The 21,142-nt window shown below is 46.3% G+C and overlaps 1 long non-coding RNA gene across 3 annotated transcripts; it reads right to left on the reverse strand.

Annotated features, from left to right (window-relative positions):
- Nucleotides 1-682: 682 nt before the first annotated feature.
- On the reverse strand, nucleotides 683-20,267 carry LOC143927789 (uncharacterized). Of its 3 annotated transcripts, none has more exons than XR_013262324.1 (5): nucleotides 20,188-20,267; nucleotides 16,023-16,213; nucleotides 7,525-7,747; nucleotides 4,233-4,523; nucleotides 683-1,140 (listed from the first exon to the last, which is right to left on the reverse strand). It is a non-coding gene; the product is annotated as an uncharacterized LOC143927789 (long non-coding RNA). The 3 variants fall into 3 exon arrangements; XR_013262322.1 differs by having other exon boundaries at nucleotides 683-1,150; XR_013262323.1 differs by lacking the exon at nucleotides 16,023-16,213 and having other exon boundaries at nucleotides 683-1,150.
- Nucleotides 20,268-21,142: the final 875 nt, after the last annotated feature.

Raw genomic sequence — 21,142 nt, forward strand, 5'->3', positions numbered from 1 at the left:
ATTTTTTTTTTGCCTCTTACCTCAACTTAAAAATCACTGGATCGCCCGGCCCCTGCTCTCTCTGCTTCTTGTTATAGTGTGTAGAGAGAGAGGACTGGATCGGATATCACTCCGCAGCACACAGTAACCTAATGCTGAGCGGTGTGCGGCGCGGGTGCAGAGGCTGTATTCATCCGCGCCCGAAATAGCAGAAAGAGTCCCCCCACTGCGGTGACCAGCCTAATGCTGAGGAGTGCGGCGCGGGCGCTGAGGATGTATTCCTCCGCGCCCGAAATAGAAGAAAGAGTCCCCCCCGCCACTGCAGCCATACAGCCATACAGCCATAAGCACGAGGAAGAAAAAAAAAAAACTGGACAGAACGAAAGAGCAGAGGGGATGGTGTTGAGCGGTACACTTACAGGCCATTCACTAGTGTCAGCCAGCGGCATGGCCCCGCCCCCTTTTCTCCTCCATCTCCGGCAAAAAATTTCAGTGACTCGAGTATAAGCCGAGGCGGCTTTTTTTCAGCCCAAAAAGTGGACTGAAAAACTCGGCTTATACTCGAGTATATACGGTATTTTATTTTTTTAATACACACACTTTTTTTTTTCAAAGCAGCATTTACTACGACTACAAGCATCTCGTATAAAGAGAAATTATATGTTATACTATACATTTACATTAGTTTGCATAGTTTTTCCCCCCCCCCCCAAATCATCAATCACTGCACGCATTCTATATAAAATTCCTCAATTCCAAATTCTGACCCTGGAACCTCCAGCGCTGTGACTGGTTAGGAATAGCAGCCCGGCAAATTGGACAAGTTGCACTTTCCAAAGGCCATCGTTGGATGCAGCCACTGTGAAATAGGGGAGTGCAGTTCAGAATTGTAGTGTCCTCGCCATCTTCATATCCTGCAAGACGAATAGGACACACTATCTCCTCCTCGCTGTGCTGCTCCATGGCCAATGGTGGTGCTCAGCAGCCTTGTTGAAGTCTCTTGGTGAACGGCTCCTATTGATTGTTGTCTCCTCCTATGTTGCGCTCTGGACTTCGTCCGATGGGCGAATAGACACTTTTGGCCTCTCTCATACTAGAACCTTTGGTGGGATCTGTGACATGAAGGTCGTGGCATCCTGATGGTGTTGAATGCTGATGTATCTAAAAATAGCTAAAAAAAATAATAAAAAAATGTATGATAGTAATAGAAATAAATATTAATAAAAATGATAAGAATCAAATTGAATATCAGGAAAAAGGCTCTGCCGGTCAGTTCCCAGTGCAGAAGTGATTTGAGAGACAACCTCGGTCTGCAGCCAATCACAGCTTATGACCAACTGTCACTTTTCAGGCCTACATATTTTGATTGATAATAATATGTCTGCCATGCAACACTGTACCCACATAAGTGTTAAATTTTACAGATCTTACATATAATAAAACTGTGCTATGGAGTTATCCACAGCTGCAATACCGCTCATTGCCATAGATGTCTGCCTTAATGAACAGCTCAATATAGTTTATACACAGAAGTTTGTTTCTGCAGCCACCTTGTCTAGTGTAAAGTATAGGAGGCCAAGAGGAGAGCGGAATCTGCCCCTGTGAGGTGCCAGTAAAAAACGTCTAGTGGGGATGATGGCCTCCAGGGAGAGCACAGTCAAGCAGGTAAGGAGGACAGAGGGATGGAGAGCTAGGGGTAGTGATGAGAACGTTGCGGTGAGCTGTGGTGGATGGCGTAGGCCTAAGTGTTGAGTATAATGCAGGGGGTGGAAGAGGCTCAGGTTGTTGTATGGCATAGGCCATATTGTTCTGGATGGCAGAGGAGGGGGCCAAAGGTGGTGAATGGCCGGCTGTAGAGGGGCTAATGTTCAAAAAAAGTCGGGGTGGGGGTGCAGACATAGCTGAAGAAGCTCCCTCCATCACCAGTGTTCCCTCATCAAGCTTTGCACAATGTGGTTTGCCAAGTGACGATCCCAGCCAAGCTGGACTTTTTTTTGCATATTCCCAGGATTGCAGTGCGATTTGGAATCGCGGTGATTCCACTCTCGACTCCAAATAGCCAAATTTGCGTGAGGCCTAATAGTGAATGGCAACTTTTAAATTACTGGTATACAAAGCACGCACCCCCCTCCATGTGATTTGCGGACGGTTGGGCATCATGGAAAGATCAGAGTGGCAGTGGGGTGCTAGGCATTGGATGGCACTGTGTAACCCAGCCCTTTCACTGATGAGACAGACTAGACTATGGTTTTAATTCTCTCTGACCACAGTACATGGAATGTCCGGCCAGGGGAGAAACATAGAAACTTATGATCAGGGAAGGGGGAGGGGGTAAAGTTTCACTACTATGGACAATAATAGGGGAAGAATTTGAGGGTTTGTGTTGCCAAGGACTGGGATGATGGGGGTGTCACTTAAGTTGAAGTTTCTGGTGGTAAAAATAAAGCAGTAGATAGCAGTGTTTGTCATGTACACTAATGCCATGGTTTAGGCAGCAAGCTTTCTGAGCTGACAGATCTTATATCTAGGGACAATTTGGACCTTGCTGCAATTACAAAGATATGGTTTAAGGATTCAAAAGACTGGGAAATAATCATACCAGGGTACACATTATACAGGAACATCAGAGCAGGGAAGAGGGAAGGTGGAGTTGCCATATATATGTCAAAAATAGCAGAACACCAACATTAATTAAGAAAATAATTAAATACTTGAAACCCTCTAGGTCTGCCTTTCAACCAGAGAGGAATATTTCTTTAGAATTGGTGTTGTATACAGACCTCCAGGACAGACTGAAGATTATGATAACTTGTTGATTGATGAGATAACCCAAATTGCAATAAAGGGACATGTTTTGATTATGGGTGACGTCAATAGGCCTGACATTAAAGAGGAAGTAAACCCTGATGGGTTTACTTCCTCTTTCATTCCCTGCAAAGGAGCCAGCGAAGTCACCGCTGTCCCCTGTAGTCCGGCGCATCCATCTTCTCGGTGGGGTCTCGCAGCTCCGCCGCTGTCATTCCACGAAGCCGCGATGACGTCACTCCCGTGCATGCGCACGGGAGCCGACACACGCGGCATCTTTGCCGTTGACGATGCTACGCTCAGTGCGCCGCTGTCTTCGGGCAAATATCTCCTAAACCGTATAGGTTTAGGAGATATTTCTTGGACCTACAGGTAAGCCTTAATCTAGGCTTACCTGTAGGTCAAAGTGTGTTGTAAGGGTTTACAACCACTTTAACTGGAATTCTCAACTTGCTATTACAAACAGTAGCAGGGATGTAATGGAAGCACTGAATGGGGTTTGTCTAAACAGTACAAAGTTCAAACTGAGGTGACCATATTCTAGAGCAATGTTTTCCAACTCCAGTCCTCAAAGCGCCCCAACAGTTCATGTTTTCAGGACTTCCCTCAGATGAAATGGCTGTGGTAATTACTAAGGCAGTGAAACTGATCAAATCACCTGTGCAAAATAATGGAAAGCCTGTAAACGTGACCTGTTGGGGTGCCTTGAGGACTGCAGTTGAGAAACGCTGTTCTAGACCTAGACTAGTACTGACAAATGGGGATCATCGACTGTCTGATGTTGACGTGGGAGAGAATTTGGGTTCTAGTGATCACCAATGTATTTGGTTTGATATTAAAACAAGAACTGAAAACTCATATCACATAAACAAAAGTTTTAGATTTCAGGACAAATTTTGCTGAAATGGGGACATTTCAAAAAAATGAAATGAAAGGTTGGAGTAAAATGACAGGAGTAAGTAATCGGTGGGCACTATTAAAGTATACCATCCTGAAGGTAACTAGATTATAGGTCAGGAAAGTTAGTAAGAATAAGACGGAGGAAAAAAAACAATATGGTTCACTAAAGAGGTAAGTAGGATAGTAAAGGAAAAGAATTTGCTTATAGAAGATTCAAAGAAAAAAAAAAAGTTGTAGCTGACAGAAGAGTATAAAAATTTACAAAAATTAGGCCAAACACATTATCAGTGCTGCCAAAGCACAGAAAGAGGAGGAAATCTATTAAGAAGGAAGATAAAACCTTTTTTTTTTGGTTAGTGATAGAAGGAAAAAAATACGAGATCACAAAATGAAAACTGGGCACAACATATACGTTGAGGGAGGTCTGGATGTAGCAAACCATTTAAAACAATTACTTCAAGGTTTTTATTTGTTTTTCAAATCAACCACTACAACTACTACAAAACCACTACAAGCACTCTGTATAAACTCCTCAATTACAAACTGACCCTGGAATCTCCGGTGCTGTTGCTGGTTAGGAATAGCAGCCCGACAAGTTGCGCCATCTCCTCCTTGCTGCGCTGCTCCATAGCCGATGGTAGTGCTGGGTGGAGATCAGCAGCCTTGTGGCGCTCTTGGCAAACGTCTCCTGTTGATCGGTGTGTCCTGTCTTTGCCGACGTTGCGCTCTGGACCTCGTCAGATGGGCAATTGGAGACTTTTGGCCTTCCTCGTGTTAGTGCCATTGACGGGATCTGCGACATGAAGGTCGTGGTATCCTGATGGTGTACCTGAAAATAGCTAAAAGAAAAAAAAAAAAAATTATATAATAATATATATATTTTAATAAAATAATATAAAAACAATAATAGTAATAGCAATAAATATTAATAAAAATGATAACAATCACAGTGACTATCAGGAGAAAGGCTCTGACAATGCAACTCGGTCATCTCCCAGTGCAAAAGTGACTAGAGACACAGCCTGCAGCCAATCATAGCTTGTGACATCAAACCTCACACCAACTATCAGTTTTCAGGCCTATATATTTTGATTGACAACATCAAAACGCTGTACCCACATAAGTGTTATATTTTATACATTTACATATAATTAAACTGTGCTATGGACTCTACCTGTCTACCTTATTGTAAATGCACGAGGGAGGCGAGTACCTGTGTATTGTATTGAGTATTAGTGTCAGGAAGCTAGTTGTTAGGTCATTTGGAAGGGTATAATCCCCAATCCTCATTAAATTAGTAGGTATGATGCCCGGCAGGCGTGGAGATGCGACTCGTGTACATCTTGCACACAGCAGGGGCAGCACAGAGGTGGGTGGAGACAAAGAAGGGCAGGCACTAGAAACTAGTAGATGGGTGACAGACAGGAAGGATAGAGGGGGAAGTGCCAGGGAGGCTGATTCTGGGCGGGAGCATCCCAATAAGTACGCTCCATTGAGTGACATTGGTGAAACGGGTCAGGGACCAGCACTGCTGGAGCGGAGGGACTCTCCTAGCTGCCAGGGGAAGAACTCCTCCAGTGGGAGGGGGAAGGAAGCGAAGGGAAAGGATAGACAGATTCTGGTGGGGACTCAATTCTTAGAAGAACAGAGAGGGCAATCTGTGACAAAGACCTGAAGTGTCGAACTGTATGCTGTCTACAAGGCTTTCGGGTTTGGCACATCACGGATCTGGTGGACAAATTACTGGGAGGGGCTGGGGAAGACCCGGCTGTCATGGTGCACTTTGGCACCAAATGACAAAGCCAGAGGCAGATGAAGTGCCCTAAAGAACGATTTTAGGGATTTGGGAGCTAAACTGAAGAAAAGGCCCTCCAAGGTAGTATTCTCAGGAATACTACCGAAAACCTCGAGCCACACCAGAAAGGCGATTAGTGAAGTAAACAAGTGGCTGAGGAGCTGGTATAGTAAGGAGGGGTTTGGGATCCTGGAGAACTGGCTCAACCTATCAGTCGGTCACCAGTTCTATAGAAGGGATGGACTGCACCTAAATGAGGAGGGCGCAGATCGGCTGGGGGTGAAGATGACCGAAAAGTTAGAGGGGTTTTTAAACTAGGCGATGGGGGATCCAGAAGTAGAGATAGCAGCAATGAACATATTCCAGAGGGTAGTATCAGGAGCATTAGTGGTAGGTTGACTAAAGCACATAAACCCAAGGCAAGTATAGTAACAAGCCCTATTTGCAATCTCGGAACACCCAAATGGAGGAGACTAAGCGACCGGTCTAAACTATGTGGCATGTTCACCAATGCCAGGAGCCTGGTGGACAAGATGGGTGAACTAGAGATACTGTTGAATGAGGAGGATTTTGATTTTGTGGTTATTTCAGAGACCTGGTTCAACAGCTCTCATGATTGGCTGGCAATCATTCAAGAGTATCCCCTGTATCGCAGGGATAGAGAGGGTAAAAAAGGGGGAGTGGTATGCCTATATATCAAAAATAATGTATGAGTGAATGTGAGATATAACATCAATAAGGGAGCTAGGGAGGAGGTGGAATCATTATTAGGTAGAGCTCCAAAGGGATGAAGCTAAGGGGAAAATAACACTAGGAGTATGCTATTGCCCCCCCCCCCCCAACCTGAGGGAGGTGGGGGAGATGGACCTCTTATCACAATTTGGATTAGTAGCAAGGATGGGAAACGTTATCACAATGGGGGATTTTAATTAATTATCTAGATAGACTGGGCAGAGGGAACCATGCATTCTTCTAAGGCTCACCAGTTCCTAAATGTCTTGCAGGACAATGTCATGGATCAGATGGTAGACACTAGGGCTGCAACTAACGATTATTTCCATAATCGATTAGTCAGTTGATTATGTTTTCTTTTAATCTATTAATCGGATGCATTTTTTTTTTTTTTTTTTTTTTCGCTCCTCCTGCCCTCAGAGTGCCCCAATAGCAAGCGGCAAAGTATAGTATATAGAGTGTCCCTATAGCAAGGTAAAAAAAAAAAAAAACTTCTGCCTTTAGAACCCCTCACTTCCTGCCCAGGACTACATGTCCCATGAGGCATTGCTCCTTGCACATTCACAAGTTCTCAAGCACTTACTGACATGTATGGATGATGTACTGAGCTGTATGTGTTGCACTGTATTTCCTGATTTCTAAACAATTAATGCTTGCTTTAAGAGCATATTAGCCAGTGCATCCCATTGGAAAATAAGTTTAAAAGAGTGAACAAAAGTCCTCGATGGCTTAACTCCAATGTAAAAATGCATATAAAAGCAAAGGTGAAGGCCTTCAAAAAATACAAGGCTGAGGGATCATTGTTTGCATTCACATTTTACAAAGAATGCAACAAGATATGTAAGGGTTCAATTAGGGCATCTAAGACAGAACACGAAAGACACATAGTGGAAGAGAGCAAAAAAGAAATCCAAAGAACATATAAACAGTAAAAAAGGAGGACAGACCATATTGGCCCCATAAAGAATGAGGAAGGACTTCTGGTTACAAAGGATGGGGAGATGGTGGAGGTATTGAATTTATTCTTCTCCTCAGTCTTCATGAGGGAATTGGGGGGCTTCACATTAGAGGTTAATAAACTCTGATCAGCGGGTTGTAATCCACTGATCAGACTTAAAAAAATTGTTCAGCAGAATTCTGATATAAGCGTATGGTCACTAAAGTGAGAGGGAGAAATTAGGTCCGTATACCATATTGACATGGCCACTTGCAGGCATTTCTGTACGTCCGTACAGCGTACGGACCTGGCAGTGAAAGGGTTAATCTACAACTACTACAAGCATCCTGTATAAATTCCTCAATTCCAAACTGACCCTGGAATCTCCAGTGCTGTTGCTGGATAGGAATAGCAGCCCGACAAGTTGGACGGCTCCCATTTATGTGTGTGTCCTGTCTCCGCCAACGTTGCGCTCTGGACCTCATCCAATGGGCGATTGGAGACTTTTGGCCTTCCTCATGGTAGCGTCTTTAATGGGATCTGCGACGTGAAGATCGTGGCATCCTGATGGTGTTGAATGGTGGTCTACCTGAAAATACCTAAAACAAATATTTAAAATGAATAATATCCACTTAAGCCCCGGACCAATTTGCAGCCAGAGGACCAGGCCCCTTTTTGCGATTCGGCATTGCGTCGCTTTAACTGACAATTGTGCGATGTGATTCCCACCCAAAATTGGCGTCCTTTTCACACAAATAGAGCTTTCTTTTGGTGGTATTTGATCACCTCTGCGGTTTTTATTTTATGCTCTATAAACAAAAATAAAGCGACAATTTCGAAAAAATTCTATATTTTTTAATTTTTTGCTATAATAAATAACCCCAAAAAATATATTAAAAAAAAAAAATTTCCTCAGTTTAGGCCAATACGTATTCTATATATTTTCGGTAAAAAAAAAATAAAATAAAAAGTTTTATAGCATTTTTATTAATATTTTTTTTTTTTTTACTAGTAATGGTGAATGGTAATCAGTGAATTTTATTGTGACTGCGACATTTTGGCGGGCACATCGGACATTTGACACATTTTTGGGACCATTGTCATTTATACAGCAATCAGTGCTATTTAAATGCTCCGATTCCTGTGTAAATGACACTGGCAGTGAAGGGGTTAACCACTAGGGGGCAGTGTAGGCGTTATGTATGACGTTATGTGTTTTGTAGGGGATGTGGCCTGGCATGTGATGTCACTGATCGTCCTTCCCTATAAAAGGGAACAGACAATCGGTAACAGCCACACTTGGAAGAACGGGGAGAGGTTTGTTTGTTTACACACACACACACACACACACACACACACACACACACACACACACACACACACACACACACACACACCTCTCCTCGTTCTTCAGCTCTGTGACCCGATCGCGGGACACCAGCGGCGATCGGGTCCACTGGTCCCGCAGCCACAGTCACGGAGCTCAGGACCAGGTCGGGAGTGCGCCACCGGTACGTGATTGTGCCCAGCCGTGCCATTCTGCTGACGTATATTGGCGTGAGGCGGTCCTTAAGCAGATATAAACAATCATATTATGATAGAAATAAATATCAATAAAAATCATAAGGATCACAGTGAATCTCAGTCAGCTCCCAGTGCAGAAGTAACTTGAGAGACAGCCTCAGTCTGCAGCCAATCACAGCTTGTGACATCACACCACCTCACACCAACTATGCCCCTGCAGGTTACCCATACTGAGCCATAGAGCCACTGAGCCTTCTGTCATTATCTGCGGGTTTGGTGTGCTTTCAGAAAGTGCACCACACCTGCAGGATATAATAGAATTCTATGGCAAAGTGCAGCTGACCTGCAGTAAAGCCACAGGTGCACTGCGCTGCACCCTCGGTGTGGGTAAAGCACAGAGCATCAGTGTGAAAGCATCCTTAGGCCCCTTTTACAAAATCGGTCCAACCCAATTGGACCCGCCATTCACCTTTATGGGGCGGCTGAAGTCCGTTTACATCCACCTACCTCCAAACCAATTTGCAAAAATTAAAAATTAAAAAAAATCCACCCTTCCATCTGGGTGAATCAGATCAGAGGGCACATAGAGTAGAGTGGGTTGTGTCCTTGTCTGCTCTGCATATGCGGAGTGGACACAGACCTGTCACCCACCAGCTCTGCTCATTGTTGCCCGTGACCGGTTACCAGATCACTTAAGGGGCCCTCACTCTTGAAAAGGTTGGCCACCCCTGGATTAGACTATGGATGGAGTTCTCTCTGCCCACAGTACATGGAATGTGCAGACGGGGGGGGGAAGAGAATTTGAGGATTTGTGTTGCTAAGGACTGGGCTGATGGGGTGGTCACTTCAGTTGAAGTTTCTGGTGGTAAATATATAGCAGAGTTTGTCATGCCGTGTGCACTAATACCCGTGGTTTAGGCAACAAGCTTTCTGAGCTGACAGCTCTTGTCTAGGGAGAACTTGGACCTTGCTGCAATTACAGAGACGTGGTTTAAGGATTCAATGGCTGGGAAATAACTATACCAGGCTACACACTATACAGGAAGACAAAAATACAGATATAGATTGTTGCACTAACTCAGAAAAAAAAATTTAATAAACATAAAAAAATAAAAAAAGATGGCAGCTCGCACTATATTGCAGGGAACAATATGCACAATATAAACAAAGAAAATGCGGCGCACAAAACAAAAAGATTATAAACACATTTATAAAGACGTATTCATATATGAAAGCCCAAAGAGGTAAAAAAAGTTGAATGAATCAACAACCGATCTCCCTCCACCTCGTTCAACAGATATAAGGATAGTAGGGGTCCCATCACCATCAGCCAACACGACAGACCCTTACCATCAGTGCAACGATAATGCACAAATAGAAACACCACAACTCCTCACAAGCAGTACACTGGAACCAGAAATCTCTCCAATCATGAACAGGCATTTAGATTCCCATGCAGTTCAGTGGTCATGTAGATAAAGAAAAATGACATCGCTCATTGCACAACTATCTTAAAAAGCAGTGCCCAATTTATTAAGGAAAACAATTCCACTCACATTTAAGTTGATTAAAACAGGCAAACAACTGAAGCGTCCAGCGCTTCAGTAATAGTCGCTTTAAAGCAGTCTGTCCAAGTCCCACGTTAAGCCAGGCTCCGCCCAACGTTTCGTCACTCAAAGTGCATCATCAGGGGCTTGGTCCTTAAGTGGTTAAAATGTTTTTTTTTCTGATCACTTTTATTGCCATCACAAGCTGTGACAGTGATAGGCGGTGACTGGTACTCTTTATGTATCGATCTGAGGTCTAAAATCCAAGATCAGCATTTTTGACTATTTTGGATTTTTTTTTTTTAAATGGCGCTGTTGGCTGCCGAGCAAACCGGAAGTGATGTTGTGACATTGGTTCAGGGTTTCTATGTCCGAGACCGGATCAAAGCAGGTTCTGGCTTTGTTCAGGTCTCCGACCAGCCAGCGGCTTGGGTCTCCCGGTGGGGTGGGAGAGCCGTGGAAGGCATCACCCTCGATACAACCACTTGAAGCCAATCACGTACAGGTATGCGATTTTGGCAGCAAGTGGTTAATCAGTTCATGCACTTGCACCGTTTTAATTGCCAGCATCCCTTTAGATGTGGTTTAAGAATATTTTACCAGGAATTACATTTGTTGCAGAGAATGCCTAAAATCTGACTTGTATTTTTGTGCAGACTTCTGGGAAAAAAAAAAAAAAAAAAAAAAATCAGTGAGCCAATCACAGAAGCAAGAAATTACATTTCGAGGTGTTCCGTACACCAATGGTGTAAGGCAGTGGTCATCAACCCTGTCCTCAGGGCCCACTAACAGGCCAGGTTTTATGCATTACCTTTAGAGCCGGTTCACACAGGGGCGACACGACTTTCAACACGACTTTTGGAGGCAACTTGGACATGACTTGAACACGACTTGGGGCGACTTACAACACGACTTTAAGTCACCCCAGGCCAGGCGACTTTTGCCGTGGCCAATCAGAGAATGAGCTCTGAAGGGGGAACTCCACGCCAAAAAAATAAAATAAAATAATGGCATGGGTTCCCCCTCCGAGAGCATACCAGGCCCTTAGGTCTGGTATGGATTCTAAGGGGAATCCCCTACACCAAAAAAATATCCCCTGGTCCCCCCCAGATCCATACCAGACCCTTATCCGAGCACGCTACCCGGCCGGCCAGGAAAGGGGGTGGGGATGCCACGCGGCCTCCCCACCCCAAAGCACCCTGTCCCCATGTTGTTGAGGACAAGGGCCTTTTCCCCGACAACCCTGGCCGTAGGTTGTGGGGGTCTGCGGGCGGGGTGCTTATCGGAATCCGGGAGCCCCAGACTCCTCCGCCCCGGGGGTCTTCTCGCCGGACTCCTTCGCCATCTTCTGCTAGCTCTTTTACTAGCGGAGGAGCCCGGGTGAATAAGTAGGGGTACATTGTACCCCATTCACATAGGGTGGGGGGCCGGGATCTGGGGGCCCCCTTATTAAAGGGGGCTCCCGGATTCCGATAAGCACCCCGCCCGCAGACCCTGACAGCCAACGGCCAGGGTCATGGGACAAGGTGCTTTGGGGTGGGGGGGCGCACGGCCCCCCTTCCCCAAGGCACCCCCCCCCATGTTGGGGGCACGCAGCCTTGTATGGCTCAGGAGGGGGGGGCACTCGCTCGTCCCCAACCCCTTTCCTGGCCGGCCGGGTAGCGTGCTTGGATAAGGGTTTGGTATGGATCTGGGGGGGACCCCATGTCTTTTTTTCGGCGTAGGGGGTTCCCCTTAGAATCCATACCAGACTTAAGGGCCTGGTATGCTCTAGGAGGGGGAACCCACACCAATTTTTTTTAATAAATTTGGAGTGGAGTTCCTTCATGAGAGCTGATAATTCTGTCAGAGTCGCCTCTGTATAGACGGAGATCCGACTTGGAGGCGACCTCCATTGAAATCAATGGGTACCAGTCGCCTACAAGTCGGATTGAAGTAGTACAGGAACCTTTTCTGAAGTCGGAGCGACTTCAGTAGCGTGCATTAAGACGGCTCTCATTCACTTACATTGATTTTTACATGTTGTCCGACCTGAGGCGACTAGGGGCGTCCTGAAGTCGGATCTGAGTCGCCCAGGGCCGGTGCTAGACTATTTTGCACCCTAGGCAAGACCAGCTACTTGCGACCCCCCCCCCCCAAAAAAAATTAAAAAAAGAAAAATGGGATGGCTTTGTGCAGTGTCATTAAATAATAGCACAATACACTCTTTGATCACAGATCCCAGTGTGTATTGTGTGACAATCTGTCACATTTTTTTTTATAATGGCACTTTAATTACTTCACTGTGTGCCATTATCTAAAATATATTAGCGGCGGAACCCCAGGGCCCGATTGCAAGGGCGACCTGCGGTGGCCTGATCGTTCGGCCTGGATTAGGAGCATCATAGGCCTGGTGCTGAGGATTTTGGTCGGCCCTGGATTATGAAGCCCCTTGCCCTGTATGCTACATTCAAATTTTCTCTACAGCCCCGCCTTAACCACCACTTGTGCCTAGGCATTCTTTCCATTACCACCCACTGCACCTGGGATCCCTTTCCTCATTATCTACTATGCCTGTAGCCTCCCTTGCCTGACCACCCACTGCACCTACAGCCCTCTTCCCTAACCACCCAACATGCCTGGGCCCCCCATCCCTCACTATCCACCATGCCTAGGTACACCTTCCCTTACCACCTACTGTGCCTGTAGCCCCCTTTATTGCAGAAATACTACAGGAGATGGTCAGAGACTGCAGACATAGTACAGGAGATGATCAGAGATTGCAGACATAATACGGGAGATGATCAGAGAATGCAGACATAGTACAGGAGATGGTCAGAGACTGCAGACATAGTACAGGAGATGGTCAGAGACTGCAGACATAGTACAGGAGATGGTCAGAGACTGCAGACATAGTACAGGAGATGGTCAGAGACTGCAGACATACTACAGGAGATGGTCAGAGACTGCAGACATGGTACAGGAGATGGTCAGAGACTGCAGACATAGTACAGGAGAGGGTTAAAGACTGCAGACATAGTACAGGAGAGGGTTAAAGACTGCAGACATGGTACAGGAGATGATCAGAGACTGCAGAGATGGTACAGGAGATGGTCAGAGACTGCAGACATAGTACAGGAGATGATCAGAGATTGCAGACATAATACGGGAGATGATCAGAGACTGCAGACATACTACAGGAGATGGTCAGAGAATGCAGACATACTACAGGAGATGGTCAGAGACTGCACACATGGTACAGGAGATGGTCAGAGACTGCAGACATGGTACAGGAGATGGTCAGAGACTGCAGACATGGTACAGGAGATGGTCAGAGACTGCAGACATGGTACAGGAGATGGTCAGAGACTGCAGACATGGTACAGGAGATTGTCAGAGACTGCAGACATGGTACAGGAGATGGTTAAAGACTGCAGACATGGTACAGGAGATGATCAGAGACTGCAGACATAGTACAGGAGAGGGTTAAAGACTGCAGACATAGTACAGGAGAGGGTTAAAGACTGCAGACATAGTACAAGTGTGTCCTAGCAGTGTGGAAAAACATTAATCACTGCAAACAGGGGTTTACAAGATATAACTATAAGTGGCAAAAAAAAAAAACACATATTTTTAACAGTCATTTCTCAAGCACAGGAGGACAGTAAATAGTTAACATGTCTGTGAAGCTCCCAGCTTGACCAGCTAATTCCTTCAAAGATAGCAAGGAAAGTTAGATAAATCAGGGATGGCTGACACCAACTCGGGCACAAATAACTATAGAAACAGCTTAAGTTTGAAGGTCTTGCAGAAGTCTAATCATCAGTCACTGTGCTGTGTAAATACAAACACAGATAAAAAGCTGTGTGAGAAGATAGAGGGGAAGTCATCCTGATCATTGTCTAATCTACACACAGGACAGGAGAACACACCGATTATTACACTTCTGCATTAAAAGTGAGTGTGTGACATGATCATACCTTCTTCTTTCTCAGGTATGTCGGATCCTCTGCATCTCATCCTGCTCTGGTCACTGGCATCTTCTGATCAAATGTGGCGGGCTGGGCAATCTGATTGGCTAAGGGGGTGGTGGGAGGCGGAGCAACGTAGAAGTCATGCCCTCCCACTCAGAAGAGCAGCGCTATTGGCTGCCTGACACACTGGTCTGTCCCTCTCCCTCCATCATGTGAAAGCCGTGGGATGGAGAGGGGGGAAGCTGAACACCGCTCTGCAATTAATAACACCCGCCCGCCGCACTGAGCGCCTTGCTGTCCCGGGGCCCCTCTATCAACAGCCCTGCTGGGAGCCTAGGGAGCGACAAGGAGGAAGAGATGAGGCAAGGGTCAGCAGCGCCCCTAGGTGGCAGTGCGCCCTAGGCGGCCGCCTAATCCGCCTAGTGGTTACACCGGCCCTGGAGTCGCCCCTGTGTGAACCGGCTCTGAAGAGATGCAGACTAAAATAGTGCAATCACTGAGCAGCAAATGAGATCACCTGTGATGTAGTTCAGATATTTTGCAAACCTGGCCTGTTAGCAGGCCCTGAGGACAGGGCTGCTGACCACTGGTGTAAGGAACTGCTCCAGGTTGCCATATTACATTACATTTTAATTTGAAATTTAAAAAGGAAAGGTCATTTGTAATACCATTTGATGACAATATGGCTTGTGTAGCAATTTTACAGCATATGCTTTGTTTGTAGAGATTTTTTTTTTTTTTTTGCTATCTCCAACACTTCATATTCCGGATATGTGCCTGCTGTACTTGTATGAGAAAGTATCCTGTTCTTTGTATTGCTTCCCTTGTATGAAATCCCTGGTGTTCCTGCCAGTCCTATTGCTTTCCTATTAAAAACTGACCACACCAAGCATGATCAGTTCTCTAGCCATTCACTGGGAAGATCCGAGTGCTGCTGTTTCTCCTCCCCTGACTCTTATGCGACTGAGAACAGAGGGAATGTAAAAACGTAAAAATGATTGTAAAAAAATTTTTTAAAAAAGTATTTTCGTTTTTTTTTATATCCATACACAGATGTTTTGCCTTTCATTTCCAATTTAAACTGAATGGGTTGTTTTACAAGGTGAAATGCTATCTGTGTGCTTGAGCCTTTATTATGTGCAGGAAACATCAACTGCAGAGTAAAGCAGATCCGACTGTTGATTACATGAAGGATTCTGAAATAGAAGGGCTCATCCATGTTACTACAGAAGAATTTGTAGCAGGGTTTATTTTATTTATTTTGTGATGACCGCTCTTTAATAAATGCAGTAGAATGGCCCCTTGAACTTTCTGTAGAACACCAGATTGCTAAAATTATGATTTTTTTTTCCTAGATTATTCATGACTAGCCTATAACACAGCGCCATTTGTTTATTGTTAGGTAGCTTAAACTAACATGGAATCTAATTATTGTAATGCAATTTTTTTTTTTTTTTTTTTTTTTATACATCGTTAAAAGCAATGAGTTTACAAACTTTTTCAGTATCCGGAGAAGAAAGCAGATCCTGAGAAATATGTAATGCAATTAAGTGGGAGAGAATTTTCTGCTGAATGAACAGTTCACTTAAATGGCATCACATGAATCTGAATGCATTTTTCATAATTTAGCGCACACTCAAACACGTGAAACTTTATCTGGATAATAGGAAATGTTACGTTTTTATATAATTGCATTTTGTTCAGTGAAGGACCTAATCATGACATGCGGATTCTTGTGATTCTATTAAAGTGTTTTATTTCCAGTAATTACTACCAGGGCTGGCGGTAGGTGGGTAAATGTTGCTTTAAGTACATAGGACAACTCGAGCCCACCCAGACCCATCACTTACCACTTTGCTGATTAGCCTGTGTTCCTGCGAGTGCTTCCTTCCATCTTCCTAATAAAAGGCTGGGTCCGCTGCCTGCGATTTGCAATAGCCCTTTGTGCTGTAGGAAACACCGTTTGCCAGTAGTGCTTGCAGTCACCCCCTTACAGTAGTTCTAAAAGACCCAATCCTTTTATTTTTTTCTGAGCCTGAAACTGATTAGATCAGGGGTGGCCAACCAGACGAAGACCAAGAGCCACATTTTTTACCGAGTTACCGCAAAGAGCCACATCATACGCATGGGCACACATGAACATCACCCCATCCCTTTCTCATACACATACTTTTGCTCAGCTGGATTTATTGTAAATGTCACACACTGTTTTAACACTACAAAGACCACAGGTCAGTAATCTTCCTTTGAAAGTACATCCATGTGACAGAAGACAGCAGCTCATCTAATTTCCAAAATACAAATTGTCTTACAAACAGTGAACTGGTCAGGATAACAATAAACAGTTAATGGGTCTTCTAGCCTGAACTAGCAGTAAATTCTTCCAAAAAACATCACAGAAAGCATGCAGCACACACAGAGCTCTGGATAAATAAGTGAAAAGAAGCTGAAATGGTTAACAGCCAGCCGTGTGTCACACTATCAACAGACAGAGAATGTGCTGAGCAGATCTTATCAGTGTTCAGGTGAAACGTTATTTAAAAAAAAAAAAAGTACAGAGCAAGACAGAGGGAGAAGGGAGGACAGATCAGTAACCTGCACACTTGTGGCCATACCTTTTTGCATCTCATCGGCTTCAGATACAGCGTGTTTCTCCTTCCTCTGCCCCCCTTCAGCCTCACTCCAGCGCCTATGTATTCAAATGTGGCGGGCTGGGGACACTACACGCTGATTGGCTGTTGATGTATGGGAGGAGCGGAGGAGTGCAGAGACTCAGGCTGCCTGTCACCGCAATGAAACAGCCTGAAGAGCCGCAGGAAACCGATCAAAGAGCCGCATGCGGCTCGAGAGCCGCGGGTTGGCCACCCCTGGATTAGATAGTTCTGCTTAGCGAGTAAAGAGAAACTATTTGTATTCTACATGTAGCATTACCACCAAGGGTTGTAGCGGACAGGGTTCCCCACTACTGTACAGCCAGGCACACAACAACTTCAGCTTTTATACGAACGCATTGAACAGTCCTTGAAGTGATACTAAGGTTTCTTTTTTTTTTTTTTAAAACAAACCTGTTATACTTACCTGCTCTGCGTAGTGGTTTTGCACAGATAAGCCCAAATCCTCCTCTTTTCGGGTCCATCATCCGTGCTCCTGGCCCCTCCCTCCTGTTGAGTGCCCCCACAGCAAGCAGCTTGCTATGGGGGCACCCGAGTTGAGATGTGGCTCCCTGTGTCCCTTCAGACATGGCCTCGTCCACTTTCTCTCCTCTTTGGCTGTAGTAGGAGCCGATGGCGCCGCACTGCTGTCTCAGCCAATGAGGGGAGTCTCGGGCAGCTGAGACCAGTGGCAAACAACCCCCCCCTCCCCCCCCCCGCTGTTTGCCAGTCGGTCCAGCACTTACCCCATCATGGTGGGTGGTAAGAATGAGCTCCGGCGTGTTCACACACTCCCCGTGCAGAGTCCGCCAGGAAGTCGGCACATCGCTGTGCTAGACACAGGCAGGGAGACATTTCCCCGATGTGCGGCTGCAGAGATCGGGACAATGTCTCACTGCCTGTGATTAGCACAGCGCCGACTTCCTGGGGGCTCTGCACGTGGAGTGTGCGAACATGCCGGGGCTCATCTCTAGTGGGTGGCAGGCAGCGTGGTGCAGTAGCTCAGCTCCGAGTTTTCTCCTCCCCTCCAAGGCCTCCAATAGGATCGCCTGTGCTTTCAGCCAAACAGGTGACCGGTGTCAAAACCCCGCTTCCTGATTGGCCAGGAGGAGGATCAGTGTTACAACAGCGAATATTCATTCGCTGCTGTAACACACCTGGGTGGGCTGAGAGCGCACTCTCTGAGACCCGAGCCCACACTATATTGAAGCCTATTAGAGCCTCTGTCTCTAATCAGTGCTTCAAAAAAAACAGCCCCTCTATGTTGGAATTCATGTGCCGATGTCCTGAAAGTGGCCGGGTGCATGGATGGGCGAGGGGACGCCCGTGCACCCTTAATGGACAGGCCCCACCCCTGATCGAGACACTCCTGCACCATTGTTGGATCTAGATGGACCTCAGGTAAGTATTATGGGGGCTGCTGCATACAGAAGGCTTTTTATCTTAATGCAGTGGTTCTCAACCTCAGTCCTCAAGTACCGCCAACAGGCTACGTTTGCAGGTTTTCCTTTATCTTGCACAGGTGTTTTAAATCACAGTCAATGGCTTGGTATTTTGGACAGCTATTTTATCTAAGGCCCCTTTCACACTGGGGTGGGAGCGCCATCGGACAACTTCCTCCCTATATACAGCTCCACTTGATCCTTCCTCCTTGGTCTGTACAGCATTAATTGATTCCTCTTCAGTAGCTAAAGCTGGGTTCACACAGACATCACATGTGATTCCCACCACATTGCTGTGCAGATTACATGCAATGTCTGCAGGATGCAAATTCAGCCAAACTGTATGGCTGAAATCGCATTTGCACCAAAATGGTTCAGGACCCTTTTTTTTGGTTGGCACTGGAATCGGATCACATGAGTGTTCACATCTGGGTGATCCGATTCCTGCACCATTTCACAGTTTGCACTGCAATCCGATCGGGGGGGGGGGGGGGGGGTTTAATTAACTTTACAGTGACACCCAGTGGCGTAACTAGAACCTTCAGGGCCCCGATGCAAGAAACCATGAAGGGCCCCCCTGAACCCCAGCCAGGGCCCTTCCCTCCGATTCCGGCGGTGGAACTCCAGGGCGTGGTCACGGGTATGACCTTTGTGAGCCCTGTAGTTCCACCACTGGTATCAGTAGTTTTTTTTTATTATTTTTATTTTATTTTTAGGTGCCCCATTGGGGGACTGTTCCTAGGCAGGATGGGGTCCCCGTCCCCAGAAGAGATGAGGTCCTTTTCTCCAGGGCAGATGAAGTTACTGCCCCCAGGTGAGAAGGGGTCCCTGTCCCCAGGGGAGGTGGGAGTCCCTGTCCCCACATGAGAAGGGGGCCCTGTCCCAAGGGGGAGATGGAGGGGGTATGTAATGGTGTGTGGGGGATGGGGTCCTCTCACTCACCATGAACAAGCTGTAAGCCGCGCACTCATCCATGTTGGCCCGGGCTCCATCCAGTGTGCTGGACGGGTGATCAGCATATCTCACAGAAAGACCTTTCACCATCTGTGTATGACGGGGGAGGAGGGGGGCTGGCAGACAAGCCTACAGGTCCTCCAGGGAGCCGGTTGTCATAGGGCTGAACTGCATCTGTGTGCTTAAAGTTTGTTTACCCGGGGGAAGTATGCAGTGCAGGCCGGACTCCGGGGGCGCGGGACTCTGGCTGGAGAAAACAGACATCGGACTGAGCGGCAATGCATGGAGCAGGGGAGGGGTACTCTGAGGAGCCGGCCGAGGACACAGGTCATGCGGGGAATGCACAACTGAAGAGCAGCCAGTGCGATAGTCGAGCATGGAGCTCTGCTAGTCACCCTCCAGCCACCCGTGTGCATGGTGCACTGGTACCCCTAGCTGCCTATGCTGCTGCCGGCCATATGTAGAGGGGGCTGCATGGGCCCCCTGCATCACAGGGCCCGGTAGCGGTCGCGACTGCAGCACCCCCTATAGTTACGCCCCTGGTGACACCCCCAGCAGTTCACAGATGTCAGTATGAACCAGTGGGAGATTTGGGTGCGATTCAGGAACCGGCACTGAATCGCAGGGTTTCCCGCATCGCACCAGTGTGACCCAGGACTAACAGTCTCAGTTAGGTCAGCAACAGCCCCTTGTAAGCTAGGAACTCTCAGTCCCTTTAGGAAATAGCACTCTGGAGTACCTCCAACTCCCCTGTAGACACTGGTCCCAGCTCTACTACTGCAGGAAATACTAGCCCACCTTGCTGCCTCTTCACCAGTCTACCTGACTGACTCTCTGGTGACCTCCCAGGGCAAGGTTAAAGCATTTGTTTACCTTCAGCACTAAAAGTCTAATTCCTTTAAAAAAGCATGCCTAACCTTGATGACAATCTTAATATTATTATTTTTTATTTATAAAAGATTACTCACCCCTGAGTTCTGCATATCCCATTGCCTATCATTCTAAGAAATGGTAGCCTACTAGAAGAACCCTGGGGATGTCAGCAGACCATGTGACTGCACTGAATGCTTCTTTTACTGCTTCCTACTTCCTTCTGGGATTGTAGTTTACTGAGCTAATAAGAAACTACAAGTCCCACGAGCCTTTGTGTCTGTCTAGGAGGGGCTCAGCTCCCCCCCCCCCCCCAGCTGCACACTGCTGAGACTGAGGGAGGGGGAACCTGAGGAGACGCAGATATTCTCTCACTAGTCTATGATTATAAAAAGAATAAGAATGGGGAGTTGCAAGAAATATAAGAAAAACAGCAAAGCCCCAGTATACCCGTGTCTATATATACAGTGGAACCTTGGTTTACAGGTATCGCTTTGAAAAACTTTTTTTTTTTTTTTTTTTTTTAAATCCTGACTTTGTTTGCGAGTGTTGTCTCGCAAAACAAGCAGGATTCAACCCAATGGCGTGTGCAGTACTGCATTTGGCCAGAGGTGCGGGGGCGCCGGTGACACTCGGAAACGGTTCAGAGCTCTTCCAAAATAAATCGTTCTGGAGTGTTTCCGAGTTCAGCCGCGCTGTCCCCCGAGTATTTCCGAGGCTCTCCAGCGCCTCCCCCAACCTCTGGCCACATGCGGTATTGCATGCAATAGAAGTCAATGCGGAACAAATTATCTTTGTTTCCACTGATTTCTATGGGGAAAGATGCTTTGAATTACAAGCCTTCTCCTGAAATGCATTATGCTCGTAATCCAAGGTTCAACTGTACTGGATATCAGAACGATTTCTTCTTTCTCTCTACATCTCTCACTCTCTGTAACAGGGTTGCCAACCTCCCGCAGCATTTTTTACTGACAAAACATGGAATATTTACTGGCGGAGCACGTTTTTTTCCTGGCAACCTGAGAAATTACAGAACTCCTGTTGAAAACGAAC

This window comes from Lithobates pipiens, unplaced genomic scaffold (assembly GCF_037356315.1).
Source record: "Lithobates pipiens isolate NorthernLeopardFrog02 unplaced genomic scaffold, aLitPip1_a1.2 Scaffold_23, whole genome shotgun sequence".
Classification (NCBI taxonomy): Eukaryota; Metazoa; Chordata; class Amphibia; order Anura; family Ranidae; genus Lithobates; species Lithobates pipiens.